Here is a 16,307-nt window from a genome sequence, read left to right on the forward strand (position 1 = left end):
GAAATGTCACTCTTTCAGTTTCTGTGAGTTATAGGTACATATTTGCTGTGTTATTTATGGAAACAGTTTATGACTATGAATAATACCCTGAGAATAACTTTTTTTTTCTGTAAGTACATGATCAAGAGTTAGGAAGTGACTAGTCAAACAATAAAGAGACACTGGGTAAAAGATGGAAGCCAGGAAGATACCTTCATCCAGGGGTTCTGCTCTATTGATAGTAGCAGGCATGGCAGCAAACCATTTGACAATAGGTATAGATTACTATGGCAACTGTTGATCTGCAGACAGACACCACCACCATGGAAGCCTACCATCCTTCATCCTTACTGATGCTACATGACATGGCATGATCAACAACACCCTGGTGAGTATCCATGAAGTGCCCAGGACAATAGGGATAGTATCAGAAGGAGGGGACACAGGATTATTTATTAGCCTGTTCGGGTAGATTTGAGAGTGACAGAGAATGAGTCAAAGAGCTAAGATGACTGTCAGTGGCCAGTACTGCCATCACTATCAACTCCAGACAAGACAAAAAATGTAGTCATCCTACAAAAACAGGAATTGAGAAAGAGGTGTGAAGCAAACATTTCATGAGACCCTCAGATGTCTGGCTGTATCAAATTCTGCAACTTTTAAGGATCTCCTAGTCAGTCTTGGTCACCAAAGTCTTGCTAGATGCGTTTTCTGGGGTCCCTGTGCACCAGGGCCCCCACCACATTGTCTTGTCCTGCTTTTCTCTTGTCCCTTCATCCATTCAAGGTTAGCTCAAGAGGGTAGATCAAGTGGCAGCCCTGTCTCCACATATTTCTGCCATGTGCTACCCCACAGAGGCTCCATCACAACTATTTCAACAGGAAAGACGATGGCTTTCAAGCTAGAATATCTGGAAGATAGTAAATTACTCATATGGAGCTGAGACCCACCCAGGCTCTGGAGGCACATTAGTGGGATTAATTAAGCAAGGACTGAATAGGATTCTAGTGAGTCTTGGTACTTCTGCAACCCTCCTGAGCAGAAGGGGTCATGGGGGAAGAGCTTCTACTTTTTTCTTTTGTTGAGGAACTACAGTCCCAGGAGTCTTCCTGCAAAGACAGCGCTTGATGACACACGCCGGTTTGGAAATGGTTTGCAGTGGGTAAACTCAGATCTTCCCACAGGCTACTTCTCTAACTCTAAGCCAATCCCAAAGCAGAACTAGCACTTCTTGAGGAATGGAACTGTCTACTCGTCTCTACATGGGAAAGACAGGCTGAGAGGAAATAAATACAAATGCTCTTATTCCCCAGGCACAGTCTCTTTCTTCATTCATTCAGTGGATCCTTGTGGGTCACCTCTTCAGGTTAGGTTCAGTGGCTATATGTTAGACTCGCTGCTTCCTGTGTCATTTATCAGATTCACTATGGTTTTACCAAGGGTTTACAGAAATGGAGGGTTTGATGGTTTTACAGTACACTAGGAAATGCATGTATATTTCCTCATGAGTCTTCACAAGCAAGAAGTATTATATTATGCTCTGTGAGAGACTTGGAAATCTGTACAAGGCCATATAGCCCTGCCTTTAGCTATCTGGCCTCCATCTTTTGACTTTGACTCCTGTGTTGCAAATACAGCTCCCAAGAGTGTCAAAGAGGGAGTTTTCACTTCTGGTTAGGGGAACTCTGAGATCTACAGAGAATAGGTGAGCTCTGGGTATACATCTGCAGGAGACAGGATGTCCCCACAGGCAGGAAAAGCATCTAAGTGCATTAGAGCTGCCTAACCAAGTACACTAGTACCTGATTCTTCTCACTCAAGGGATGCTACCTGGTTCTTAAGCTTGGATTTCTCATCATCTATTTTTCCCAACATTTATATAGAAAGAAGGAAAATATACCCTGAACTTCCCAGACTTGGGACCTACTGATAGCCTCACATACCTGCCATGAAACACCAAATTGCTTTACAGCATATCTCTCACTGAGCCTAAAGCCTCCAGAACTAAATTCAAAGAAATGAGCTGTGAATTGTTTCAGTTAGGGGGCTGCCAGCTCCAGCTGGGGATTGTGGCAGCTGACCCATGATAGGGGATCTTGTCCCCTTAGCAACGTTAGAAACCACACTGCCCTACTTCATTGAGAGATCCTTGGCTCATTTGTGGCTAACAGCTTGCTGTCTCCCTGTGGCAGTTTATCTGTGTAACTGATAGCTAATTAATTTGCAAAGCCCTCTAGAAATCTGACACAGATGGCTTGAGTGTCTTTGTGGACCTAAATTGTGACCTCTTGAGAGGTAGCTGTCATTTGTTAATACAGTTCAGCCTGGCTGACCACACACTTATCTTGAGACTTCCTGGAAGGCCGACACCTATCTTTAGCTTTTGTACTGACTCCAGGCATTAAGGACCTTGAAGGAATCTACACCGTATGGAAGAAATCCAGCCATATCCTGCTAAACCTCAGTGCACTGTGACGCTGGAGCCCCGGAGTCTTCTGGGTTGTTCTCCAGCTCCCTACCTCCTTACTTCTACTTTTAGTCTACAGATTTGATCAGGTGCCCCTGTCTTCTTTACTAGATTATAACATCTCAAGGACAAAGATGAGTAGAACTATCTATGCCATCTTGCTGTCCACTCTGAATGGACATAAAAGTTTGCAGTCCCACCTAGTGCTTAGCATCAGGGAGTGACCCATTTTGTGCTGGATCTAGGCAATTGGAAAGAACATTTTCCTGGGTGTCCCTTGTGGACAGACAGGGCCTCATGTTGCTGGTACATAGTGCTGAGCACAAACAGTGCCTAGTGCATATCGAGTGCTACAAAAGGCTGGTGAATGAGTGAATGAATCTCAAAACACATGCGTGAATATATGATAGTGTTCTCAATCTCCATGAATTAGGGGAAGATGGTGGATACACTTCTGAAGTACAGGGTGGAAGATGGACCACAGAAAGGTATTCAGAGCACTGCCAGAGCAGAAAAGAGGCCTTTGAGGCAAGTTAACATGATGTTCCTCTGTAGGACCTCTGCCCTTTCACAGGCTTTGACCCTGTAGAGTCTGAGTTCAGGACTGGGATTCTATTCATTGTCTCCCTCTGCCATTGATGTTCCTCAGACTTCCATGGTCACAACAGTAGTTTCTTCTATGTGAACCTCTTACTCCGGCTTGTTGTGAAGCTATCTGACCCCTAAAGTAACAACTCAATGACCCCCACATATACCTTGTCCCCAACCACCACTGCCTGTGGACCTCTGCCCTAGAGCTCACTGTGTCTCCTTTAGAGCAGCACCACAAATGTGGCCTGCCCTCTAGGTCCACCCACTGGCTCTGGTAAGCAAGGCTCAGGCAGGGCAGGACTGTCTCTGGCTTAACATCCTGGCTGATTCCCAGTGACTGGATGGGCAGCCATGTTAAGGGAAGGAATGCCAGTGACAGAAATGAATTCATTCAAGCAGGAGGGGTTCTGCAAAAGGTGCTAAAAAAAGTTGTCCCCCAACTCATGTCTCTCTGAATGTCCCTTCCTCCAGAGCTCTGTCACTCTTCAGTGCATGTGGGGGAAAGCCCCACTTCAGCTGATTCCACTTGCTTGCTCTTCCTCACTGAGGCAACTTCTACAAAGTTCTTACACCATCTGTCTGTAACTTCCCAGCATGCTCTGCACAGAGCTGGCTTTTTACAAGCCAGCTGAATCTGTCTACTACATAGCAAGTACTAAATTTAGCTTCTGCCCCACTGTTTGTATTTCATATTTGCAAAGGACACCCAGCAAGGTTTCTAAATGACTGTTTTGAGTTTTGAGACATAGGCCCCAGACTCTGTCCTGGCTCTGTGAGGACTAACTGTGAACTGTGGGGAAATCACTGAACTCTCTGAGGGGTTTTCAACTTTGGAAATGGGAATGGCAGAGAGCAGTGTGTAGGCACTACTGCCTGCCATTTTTCTCATGAGAAATAGGCTTCTCTCTCACCCAGCAGCATGCTCGTAGCTTTCCCTGCTACAGACAGACACATTATGAAATGATATTTACTGCATATATAACAGTATATTACATGAAGTCACTTGATATTCTAATTTCAAGCCAAGGGAAAATTTGAAAGAGAGCAATGTGTGCACATCCAGTCATCTGAGTCCTCATGGAAGTTGCCTAGCCCCATCCTCTCTCCCCCTTCCTCTTGAGTATATTTGTTTTAGTGAACTGTTGTAGAATGATACACTCCTACATAAATGTCAGCACAAATGTTCCCTGGGAACTAGAGACTTCTTCCACATGGCTGTCATCATCATTGTGTTGTAGGACACTGATAGCCTTGTGACAAACCTCTGTGTCCAGTGTGGGCCTGGGTGTCTTATCCATTTGACAGATTAGAATATGGAGGCCTTCAGTTAAAATGACTTCTTCAGGGCAACCTGGTTGCTTCTAGTTCTTTCTCCTTAAATCAGGGCCCCCTCAAGGATCATGCCTTGCTCTAGCCTGCCATCACTCTTTTTTGTCTGGTAAGCTTTCTTCTAGTAGTACCTCAGTGGAGGCAGGTTTTGTGTTCGGGAACTCTGTTGGGAAGCTCTGTTCTGCATAGGAGTAGCTATCCCCTAGCTTTGGTCCCTGGCAACTGAAACTGGTCTACAGCAGAGCATAGCTCCAGGGACTCCTCTGGGTCCCTTCTGTAGTGACACTAGAGAGCTGCAAAAATGAAGGAACTCTGGCAAAGAAAAGCTGCAGTGAGCTATCCTCAGCCTCCTTGGGATCAGTAAGCTCTGGGGACACAAACGGGCAAATTGTCAGCTTCATCTGCCTTTTAATTAGAAAAAGAGAGGGAAAAAGAGTGTGTTTCTATAAGCTCTGGCCATTTACCATCAAGCTGGCTATATTCTCAAGTGCTTTGTAAAGGAATTAATATGTCCCTTTTCTTCCCCATCGTCCTTGTAGAGAGAAGTCTGTATTACGCCGTTAGAGAAAACAGGAACCTGCCCTCCTACCAGCCCCTTGCCTTTGCCTTCCTTGTTTCAGCAGAGGAAGTGTGAGGCCCTTTAGCAACTACAACTCGGCAGCCTGCTTGATAACATAGGCTTTGCCTGTGCTCCCTCCGGAGCCTGTGTGACCCACTCAGCCTGGAGCAGCAGCAGCTGATGGAGAGCTGGTGACCCTGTACCCATTGACACTCTACTGTCAACTCCCAGGAGAGGCCATGGCCTGCGTCTGAAGGTATTTAGAGAACTATGGCTGGGACAGGGACAAGAGAGACTTTAGGAGCCCTCTGGAGGTACAGCTGTTAGGACTGGGCTTTGGGAAGCTAGAAAAGGACCCCTGAAATTGAGCAGGGTAAAGTCCTGGTGAAGAACTGCCTCAGCACAGTGAATGTTCAGAGGATGCTGAGGAGCTGCATATAAAGGACAGGGTGCTGTGCTAGGTGGGTGGGCAGCCTGTTTTTCTGTCAGGGGAAGTCTGACTCAAGAAACAGCTAGGATGTGATAGCTATGTCACCTTGAGCAAGTCACCTTGAGCAAGTAATTTAAACCACTGTAGACCTCTGTGTTCTCATCTATGGAATAGAAACAGTGCTGCGTAGATGACACAGAGGCTGGTTAGATGAACTGAAGTAGTATATGCACACGCCCAGCGTTGGCCCAGAAACACAGTAGGTGCCCAGTGAGGGCTGTCAGCCAGCCATATGTCTAAAGGTGCAGAGGGCCTTGGGTGACATTAGCAGGGTTATTCGGAGGCTGGTATCTAGAATCTTCCTGGGCAAGGGATACAGTTAACTGACAATTATCTGAGCTTGAAGTAGGCTGCTGGGAGAAGGAGGGCTAAAGAGAAGACCAACATGCAATGCATATAAATCCTGAAATGATGAAATGTTATAAATGAAAGAAATGTTGGAAATTCAAAACTTCATAACTCCATAAATGTGCTATGGTTCCTGTTAAGTGGGCACCTGCTGCATATTGAGAGAAACTGGTATCAGAACAATCTGGGCTGAACCTTCAGAGTGGCCCACCTGGGGACTCTGAATTGGATCTGAACAGATACCTGCTGTGACAGTGTTAAACATACTACTAAGTTACTTTCAGTCAATCTTGAGAACATCCCTGTAAGTCTACAGTTGTTCTTTGCTTTTGACTAGTAAAAAGGGAGGCTGAGAAAGTTTAACTGACTTATTTGAGTCATCTAGCTGGTTGGGAGATATGGGCAGCTTGGAGCGCTAAGGGCCTTCACAGGGGAAGAAAGAGTCTTGGTGAGTACAAAGGACTACAGACAAAGGCCTCCTTGCCTTTTAAGGTTGCTGGAAGATGCTGCGTTGCAAGACTATTTACCTGAGCTGTGTGGCAGTGGGAGGAACGGGACTTCTGGCAACTTCTGTTGGAATATATTTTCCAGCTCCTGGATGATAGTCACGGTACTTAGCATACTGTAGAAGTATAGTGATAATTTGTAGAACAGACACACTGAAATCTACTTGGATAGCCCCTTTTAAAACAGATCTATGATTGGAGTACCTAAGAAGGAATTTCAGGTTTGCCACAAAAGGACTGTGCTACTCTGGGCAAATTCCTTTGCCTCTCTGAAAGTTTGCTTATTTTTCCTTTATCAGAAGGAGCTTAATTTCTGTGATATTTGTAAGAAGTGCACATTATATGCAACATGTAGCTAAGTGGATGTTTTAATCCATTCCTAGCCAGGCAAAGCCTGCCTAGTTACACACACATTTTCAGCAGAAAATTTCTAGTGGTGTTAAATATGGTGAGGTCAAACTACAAAGTCAAGACATGGAACTCCCTCTTTTTTTCTGAAGACAAATTTCTGCTGTTGCTCCAGTGGACAGAAGGAAGCCTCAACAAATGGGTGTCTATCTCAACAAGTGCAACTTGTTCCTAATGGAGAAACCTCCCTGTCTCTCTGGGCTGGAGAAAGGATGACAGAATGTCCTTAAATTCATAGGTTATTCATTTCAGACTACCTTTATCTATCTTCTGCACTCATAGAGATGGTGAGTGGTAATGTTTTGTTTCCTGTTAAGTAGAAAGTTATTTACTGCAGTCCTCCCATGAACTTGGATTGGAAAGTCTAATCAAGAGTCTTCAGAAAACATAGAAGTGGATGCTCAGAGTCAGCTATTGGATGGAACTCAGGGCCCCCAATGGAGGAGCTAGAGAAAGTACCTAAGGAGCTAAAGGGGTCTGAAACCCTATAGGTGGAACAACAATATGAACTAACCAGTACCCCCTGGAGCTCGTGTCTCTAGCTGCATATGTATCAGAAGATGGCCTTGTCAGCCATCAGGAGAAAGAGAGGCCCATTGGTCGTGCAAACTTTGTATGCCTCAGTACAGGGGAATGCCAGGGCCAAGAAGTGGGAGTGGGTGGGTAGGGGAGTCGGGGGAGGGTATGGGGGACTTCTGGGATAGCACTGGAAATGTAAATGAAGAAAATACCTAATTAAAAAAAAAGAGTCTTCAGCAAATCAGACCAAACCATCTGTTAGTCACCTGAGGGGTGGGCATATGAGTACCTCTTGTTATAAGCCTCTGTCTGTTCATCTACCCGTTGTCTACCAACCCACCCACTGACCAACCTATCTTTCCATCCACCCATCCATCTATCCATCCACCCATCCATCCATCTTTCTTTCTTTCTTTTTTCCTTCCTTCCTTCCTTCCTTCCTTCCTTCCTTCCTTCCTTCCTTCCTTCCTTCCTTCCTTCCTTCTTTTTCCTTTTCCTTTTCCTTTTCCTTTTCCTTTTCCTTTTCCTTTCCTTTCCTTTCCTTTCCTTTCCTTTCCTTTCCTTTCCTTTCCTTTCCTTTCCTTTCCTTTCCTTTCCTTTCCTTTCCTTCTTTCTTTTCTTTCTTTCTTTCTTTCTTTCTTTCTTTCTTTCTTTCTTTCTTTCTCTTTCCTTCCTCCCTTTCTTCCTCCCTCCCTCCCTTCTACCCATGCCTCCACCCATCCATTCATTCACCCACTCATATGTCCACCCACCTCCCCTATCATCCAGCCAGCCAGCCACCCATCCTTCCATCTATATATACATCTCTTCCCTCAGTATACACATACTACAGTCATACCATGTGGCTGACTTCCTTCCTCTCTCATCCCAAACTTCTAAAAAGGAATTAAGTACATCATGTCCCAACCACTTCCTCCCATCCCAGAGCCGTTCAGGAAGGAACATTTCTGACTACAGTAACTACAGCTACAGTTATATATGGGGCTTCAAGGGCACAGTATCTTACTTCTGTTGTTAGCCTTGGGGAGTCTCAATTCTCGAAGCAGCAGACAGCCTAGAGCCATGCTAGAGGGTTAGATATATGTGCTGGGCAGATGAAGTGGTGGAATCTCAGAGAATCTCAAAGGAAAGTAGAAATTGTATTCTGGTTGGGGTTCCCTTACCCTAAAAGCAGATATCCTCACACCAGACCAAGAATTCTACATTTCTAGCAGAATTTACATCTTCATTCATCATATCTAATTATTGTGCATGTATTAGGCACCAGACACATGAAGGATCATACTTTTCTTTTTAGTTGAGAACTTGTATCTATTCTCCTTGTATATATTGCCCTGGGGTGGTATTGTTTCATGCCATACTCTGCCATTTCCTAATGCTCAAGGGTATCAGAGGTGGCAGCCAGCTCTGGAGGCAGAGGTCTGGGTTCACCACCTGCTCCAATTTCTGATCAGCCCATTAGTACAGATAAGTTAAGCAATTTCTCTGGTCTCAGTTTTCTTAAAAAATGCCAAAGGTCTGAGTAAAACATCACATGATATCAGAAGTCCTCAGCCTATGTTCATTCTTGCCCATTACCACTCTTGCTGTGAGTTAGGCCTCTGAACCTCAGAAGCATCCGCCTCAGCCTGTGATAAGCACAGGGTGTCCTCCATCTGCTCTGCCTACTTTTATGAAGCAGCAGATGGTCTCTCAAGGAGAGATAGTGGCTTGCCCATCACCCACTCTAGCTGGCCCACTGAGGGTGCTAAAGATGTAATGTGTAGAAAGTAAAATTTAGGGGAAACTAGTCTAACTCGTCTTTATGACAGGATTGCAGTCACCCTTTAAATGACTTCACAATAGAGTCTACAATACTCTTAGTCCAAGAAGCAGATCTCTGGTTAGGCCCTGGGCAGTGCAAATTGGTTTCCAGTAGTTAGAGCCAACAGACCTCTGTACCTTCTGCAGGGTATCTCAAGCCAACCAAGCTTACAAAGCCCCAGCATGCTCCTTTTCTGGGATCAACGTGACTGACAGAGTTAGAGTCAAGAGTGAGAAAAGTATGCCCTAAAAGTTGGCCCCTCCCTGACTTAGGTCCCTCATTTGTCAGGTGAACTCCATGGGCATTGAATAAATCAGGGTATTTTAAGCACAATGGAGGCCTTCCATACTGGCTGCTCATTGAGCTCAGTGTCCCCTTTCCTTTGAAAACTAAGGAGTGCATCTGCAGACAGGAGGGCTTCCATATAGACTGATTGGAGGTAGATTTGTTGATTCATTGTGGGAATGTAAAACTGTTCAGCTGATATGCAAATCAATATGGAACATCCTTAAAAAAAATGTAGAACTACAAAATACCTGAGTGTGGGCCCAAGGACTCCAAGTCAGCAAATAGCATGGATATCTGCATATACATGTTTACTGCAGGACTATACACAATAGTCAAGACAAGGAATGAGCCTAGATATTCATCAAGAGAACAGTGAAGAACATGTCATGTACATCCATCCATTCACGCAGCCTATAGTTTTATTCAGCTATGAATAAATGATGAATGAAATTATGCTATTTTTGGAAAATTGAACTTGAGATCAGTATATTATCAAAATAAGACAGACTCAAAAAGACAAGTATTATGATTTTCCCTTATGTGGAACCTAGATCTCTCTTCTCTCTCTCTCTCTCTCTCTCTCTCTCTCTCTCTCTCTCTCTCCTCTCTTCCCCCCCTCTGTATATGTATGTGTCACACATATATACATGTATACCACACATGGATGTATATATGTACACCCATACATATTTGCATGCCATGAATGTTGAGATGTAGAGGGCATAGTAATTGGAAAAAGGAAAGGAAAGGGTCTAAAGACATTGGAAAGGAACATGAGAAGGTAACAGAAGTAAATATGGTCAAAGTACATGATATACTTCAATGGATGCAGTATGAACCAATCACACTGTATAAGAAATAAATGCTAATGAATTTTTGTCATTTTTTTAGGCTGTTGGTTTCAGCTGCCCAGAGCTAGCTGGTACTACTGGGAGGTTCACTGAGTTTACACATCCAAGGATATCATGGCATGGCCTTTTATATCACAGAAGTTGTCAAACATTTCAAACTAGAGATTTTTTCAGCATGAATTGCTAAAGATGGCCAGGCCACTGCAAGGGGCTCTGGCTGGCTGGCACCCATAGATTTTGCTTTATCAGCTTATGATCTCCTTGTGGAATATGTTCTGGGGCTGAGAGAGGAAGAAACAATGCAGAAATCACTCAGAAACAGGACAGTCATCACCCAACACTCAGCCAACAGCTTAGAGTCAGTGTCCAGTGTGAGGCAGCGCCCAGAGCAGACCCTTAACTGTGATGGTTACCCTGGACTCTTATGGGAGAGCATCTAAGTCCTACTTGACATGAGATCCTAACCAGGATGAGTCACAAGGAAGGGCCCATCATCTGTGCATATTACATTGAGCAGAACTCAGATTTCTATCTTGATGGTAAGTTTGTGAGTAATGTTGGTGAGTCACATGTATGAATGAAAATCAAAAGGAACTTTTGCTGGGAAATGTGATGTAGTGAAGAAATCACAGCCTTACTAGTGTTGGGGTTCAGATTTCTGTGCACATGTTAGCATCTCCCTGAATGTCTCTCTCAGGCTCCTTCTCCTGTAATTGGACCTATATTTCACAGAGCCCCCATGTGAGTTGGGAAGTAAAAAGCAACTTGCCTTGATCTTCTTTGTATACTAAACTCTTGGGAAAACTTCCTTTAAAATAACATGTTCAAAACAATAGGTTTGAACCATATTGGACTAGGCATGTTCAATACTTCACACACTGTAAAGCACTGTGTAAAGCAATGCCCATAATTATGCTCAAAAACCATACTACAATCAAGAAAAAAAGGTTATACTTTAAGTAAGTTTTAACTACTTTCATAGCTGTCTGTGGCCTCCTGCAGCCCATGATATATGGGTTGACATGTCCGGAAGGAGCCCAAGTCATTCTCCCAGCAGTTATTTTATACTCTGGCTGTGAGTTAGGCACACAATGGCTGGATCCCAAGATACCACCATAGCTGTATAGGTTTTAACCTTACTTGGTTTCCTAGGAGACAAATGCATTGGCCCAGCCCTCTCTCTGTGTGCAGGAAACAGAAATGGATAGTGTGACTGAGAAGTGGACAAGGAATGAGAGGTCACAAGGCAGGCTGCCCTGGTAGTCTTGCTACACTCATTTGGGGATAGATACCTGACAATTGAGGCCAGGATATGGTGGGGTGCCCCAGATAATGCTGCCAGGTTCTCAGAGGAGCCTGGCACTAAGCCCCAGTGACAGCTCTTATTTTCCCTGAGGCAAATTGTCAAACCACTAGGCATCACTGAACAAGTGTCAGACAGAGCAGTCATGCCTTGGGGGTGGAGGTGGGGTAGATGAGGCAATGTGACCCAGAAAGGGCAAGTGATTTGCCCAGCTAGCACAGTGAGTTAATGACTTTGTCACACCAAAAGGTCTGCCATTGGCGTATTTTTGGCTACCAATTATCCAACAATTCCTCCTTTATTTATGCATAGCAATTTATTTCCCAAACAACTTTGTGGAACATACTTTTGTATTTTAAATCTGGAGAAAAGAATAGAATGTGGAGGCCCAGAAGAGGAGAAAGAAGTGGCCTGAGGACAAATAGCCAGCAAGTGGGGACCTGAACAAGTGGTACCCTGCTCTGCAGACCCTCCTGTGGGGCTCTCTGAGTCTGGATCAGCTTTGAAGCACAAAACAAATTCATGCACTTAAGGCAAGTGTGGAGACTCCAGAGATGTGTATAACAGAAACTTAGGCATCTGCCTATGATATCACTCATACCCAGAGAGAGCTCTTGGAAACTCCTGAGAAAGTTTCACATGCCATGTTGATATACTCAGTGTATACATAGGCTGGTTTCTTTTTAATGAAGTTGATCACTGTGATAAATGCCCATAATCTCAGGACTCCACAGGCTCAGACAAAGGATCAAATGTTCTAAGCCAGCTTGGGCTATGTTGCAAGACCACATCTACTATTAGGATGGCCACCATTTTCTGTTCTGTTCTGACCTATGGTGCTGCAGTTCTGAGTGCTGGCAAGTCTGGAATTATTTTCATATCTCCCCCCCTAACCTGAGGTAGCATTAAGCCTTCACTGATCTGTCTTCTGTCCTTTCTCCTTCACACAGTGGGTTTCCAGGCCTAGGTTTCTTGTCATGGTCGTGCTGTATCCAACAGGCCCCTTGGACTTCATGCCTCTTGTATGAATAAATGGTTCCCGCAGTATTTATGATTTGGCTGTATGACTGAGGAATTCCTTTGCTGTTGTTTTCTCAGGCTGAGAAGAATAGGAGGCTAGGGCAAGTCTCCAGAGGTAGAAAGAGTGTAGGCTTTGGAGCCAGTAGACCTGCTTTGGCCTCTGCATTACCTCTGCCTAGTCTTGAAGCCTCAGAGCATGTGGCTAGCTTAGACGATGTGATCAGTCAGGCATAGTCATTACAGTACTTATCCCTGTGCAGAACAGAGCAAAACTAATCTGCTTGGTGGCTGCTTCATGTGTCATTGTTGTGGTTAGAGGTGACAGATTGAGTGGACACTGAGGCTCCTGACTAGTGGCCTCTGGCTCCCAAACCTTAGAAGATGGCCACAGGAGTGAATTTATAGCTGTCATGTTATAGAATAGAGAGCGTACTCCACAGGGAACGTTGGGTTCTTAGTTTTACATTTATGCCTGCATATCCAAGGCTCCTCCTTGTGTGACTTCCAGGGTGTACCCCCACTTTGCTCCTGGTTAGAGTTCTTGATGTTCTTTCTCTTGATGTCCTGAAAAGGATACAGATGACTTCTCTATCCACAGACAGACATGGGTGGTAAGTGTACCATGTAGGAAACACACATAATTCTATTGTGGTATACCATCGGAGTAGAAGGCTTGGGAGCTGTCAGATCCCTTGCGCTGATGGAGAACCACAGTAGAAGGGGCTGAAGCTGAGCAGGAAAAAGACCTGCAGAGAAGGACTGCTAGATACATAGATACTTTCCCTATGGCAGCTACACCAAAGACCTGGGATATTTCCCCCTCTAAATCACTCAAACAGTGGGTAGGCATGCACTGTCCGATGCCATTGAGAGGACAGCATGGACACAGCAGAGGGCATGCTGTCTGAAGTCAAGAAAGATAGAGTTTCTACACCGGAACGCAAGGAAGTTGGGCCAGCCCCTGACCACCCCTCTTAGGAGAAAAAAAAGGAAGTGTCTTCTCTCAGAGATGCTGCCGAGAAGGTAGCCTGGCATATGCCACCTACCTTCTCTCCTTTCCAAAGAATATAAGGACAGATTTTGTACTCATTCCAGTGGGATTTTGTAAAAATGATGATGGCTCTTTTCTCTTATTAATAATCTTCCAAAAAGCCACAGAGTCTTGATTGTTAGAATGAAGTGGGTGACAAGGCTCTCTCTTTGGAGATAGTTACTCTCCTATTCATTTCAGTTTTCAGAAGTGGAAACAGAGGCTAAAGGGCACACAGAAAATAGCTTTCATGTAAAAACTAGAGGGAGGTGACTAGCCACTGCAGTCCTTCCACCTGGACCTAGAGGACGAAGCATTCCACAGAGAAAGTAGGGAGGAGAGGCAGAGATGGGCAGAGCCAGTGTTAATTAACTCAGCTCTGTTCTGCCCTTTTCTTATTGTTCCTAGAAGCAATTAGTCTCTTGCACCTCTCTCCACCTCTAGCCACTATAGAAAACTGTCATGGATTAAATCAAATTGTTCGGTTATTTCCTCGGGGAGGCCCCAGCTCTCCTCCTTCTGGGTCTTGTCACTCTTCTCAAATAAAAGCTTGTAATTGGTGACTTAACTCCTTCCTGGAGGCTCTGTGATGTGGTGCAATGCTATGGAGCTGTGGAGGTGACACGAAGCTGGTGGTGGTTCAAGGGGGATCTTCAGCCCTTTTGTCAGGAGAAGGCAGGAGAGGATAACACATCAGAAACGGGGAAGTGAGGTAAGAGCTAGGCCCTAGGCCTGGGGTCAGGCCTCTTACCTTGTGCTCCTCAGCTCATGATTTTGGGTTTGTCTCTGTGTGCACTGTAGTTTTCCTATGTGAAAAAAAATGCACGTTTCCAACTTTCCTTCCTTCCTTCCTTCCTCCTTTTCTTCATCCCTTTCTCCTCTTCTCCTTTCTCCCTCCATCTCTCTCTCCCTCCCTTCTTTACTGTTTCCCTCTCTCTCTGAATTTTAGGAAAACAGTTCCTAAAACTCCTCGCAAACACTTGAGCAGAACTGAGAGGGAATGGGGAAAAGTATGCATGCCAGGCACATGCACTGACTCTCTGCTCGGTATGTCCTGCCTTTCTCAAGCCCTTGGCTCAGGGTCAGCTGTGGGTTAGGGGTGTCCTGCGCTGGCAGGGGAGAGGATACATACATCATTATCCATTCTGTGTTTAAAAACTTTTTTTGTTTTTTGTTTTTTGTTTTTTTAGAGTAAAGCCATACACTCACTATCCATGTAAATATTGAGAACTCTTTTTTTTTCCCCAAAGAGAAAAAAAAAACGTTATGACATTGTAAAATCTTGGAAATTTCACTGTTTTCACTTTGTTATGTGGCATATACATTCTTTTCCAAGTGGGGGAAATATAGGTGCAACAAAATCACATATATCCCTTATTTCAATTAGCAAGTAAAATAGAAGTAAATAATCATTTATGTAAATGTACAAATATATATATATACATACACACACACACACACACACATATATATATATATATATATATATATATATATATATATATATATACAAACTGTTAGGTCCATTTTTGTTTTGGGGATATATGGTCTCAAGGCTGATTCCTTGCCATTGGATGCCATCATTCTCTTTTCTTCCTAATAGATGAGGAATTCCAACTCCTGTTTCCCCTTCTTGAAAATTAGGATGTAGAGCAGACCCCCTCTACCTCCTTTTAGAGGCCTTGCTCTCAGAGCATGGTTCTTTTCAGAATGTGTGCACGTAGGACTTGAAATATGACAGTGGCACAAAAGCCATATGTACTCAGTAGAGGTTGTCCTCTGAATTTTGAATTCTGATTTTTCCCAGTCTCATATCTGTGGTTCAGCCTTTTCTCTTAACGATGCACACCAGCATAGAGCTAAGGTTCCCATAATCTGCCTGGTCACAAGGAGAAATACCTCATATTGTACTGGGTGCTGTGTTGCTGAACTTTTATGGTCTAGGTTTGGTATAAAATACAATTTTGACTTATGATATTCTCAGCATAGGAGGGGCATTTGAGGAGCTAGCCCCATGGCTACAGACTAGCTTCACACACAGAGTATAGAAATGTGATCTGAAGCCAGAGTCTCAAACTCATATGATCTTGTACACTCAGCACAGGTAGACTGTTTCTGTTTGGAGTATGTGCTTCCGTTTAGCCTAGAGATTGGCCAGTTTCTTCAACTTGTTCCTGGAAACATGAAAACCTCTATCCATATTTATGGCCATTTTCTCTGTGCTTCCATTATCCTGGAAGACATAGCGTCTGTAAGACTTTCTTTTCTTTTCAAAGCACTTGTCCAAAGTCCCTGGATTTGAATGTTTGTCAACATGATAATGTCCAGCCAGGCTATGCACTGTGTTTTACCTGCTTTAACTCAGCTTTGTGGCAACTACCCAAAAGCTGTCCAATTAGCTTCCCTTAGCAGGCAAGAAGACATCGAGAGCTTGTCAGGGGATATCAGTTCATGAGGGAGAGCTAGCATAGTAGTCTGTGTGTGGCTCTTGGAGAGGCAGCCCACCATGAAGCAAATGAGATAGCCTCTCCTTTACCTATATGTGTCATGGGACCAGTCGTTTCCTATTTTGGCTTTGTTTTCTTAAGGATGCAGGGGTTTGCAATCATCAGGGCTAGAGTAGAGGTGAATGTGTTTGTCAGCCTGGAAAGCATTGTTCAACCAAGCCAAGGGTTCGGCCATGAAGCTGGCTTTGCAAGCCTTTAACATGGGTGTGAAAATTCGAACAGACAAGAAAGAATCAAGCCAAATGTCCCATCATGGCCTGTTCCCTGTCCCTACCCCTTCAGACCACTATGCGTTTCACCTTCTAAAT

At 44.3% G+C, this 16,307-nt stretch overlaps 2 protein-coding genes across 2 annotated transcripts in view; one reads left to right on the forward strand and one right to left on the reverse strand.

The window, feature by feature from the left end:
* Window positions 1-16,307, reverse strand: part of Tg (thyroglobulin) — a 180,168-nt gene that overhangs the window by 34,414 nt on the left and 129,447 nt on the right.
* Sla (Src like adaptor) overlaps window positions 4,916-16,307 on the forward strand; it is a 32,929-nt gene continuing 21,537 nt past the window's right edge. Inside the window, exon 1 of the mRNA XM_085831623.1 lies at window positions 4,916-5,181. The gene's annotated coding sequence lies outside the window, so the exon portion shown is untranslated. The remainder of the gene's footprint in view (window positions 5,182-16,307) is intronic.

Source organism: Mus caroli, unplaced genomic scaffold, assembly GCF_978045245.1.
Source record: "Mus caroli unplaced genomic scaffold, Mus_caroli_1 scaffold_16, whole genome shotgun sequence".
NCBI classification, from domain to species: domain Eukaryota; kingdom Metazoa; phylum Chordata; class Mammalia; order Rodentia; family Muridae; genus Mus; species Mus caroli.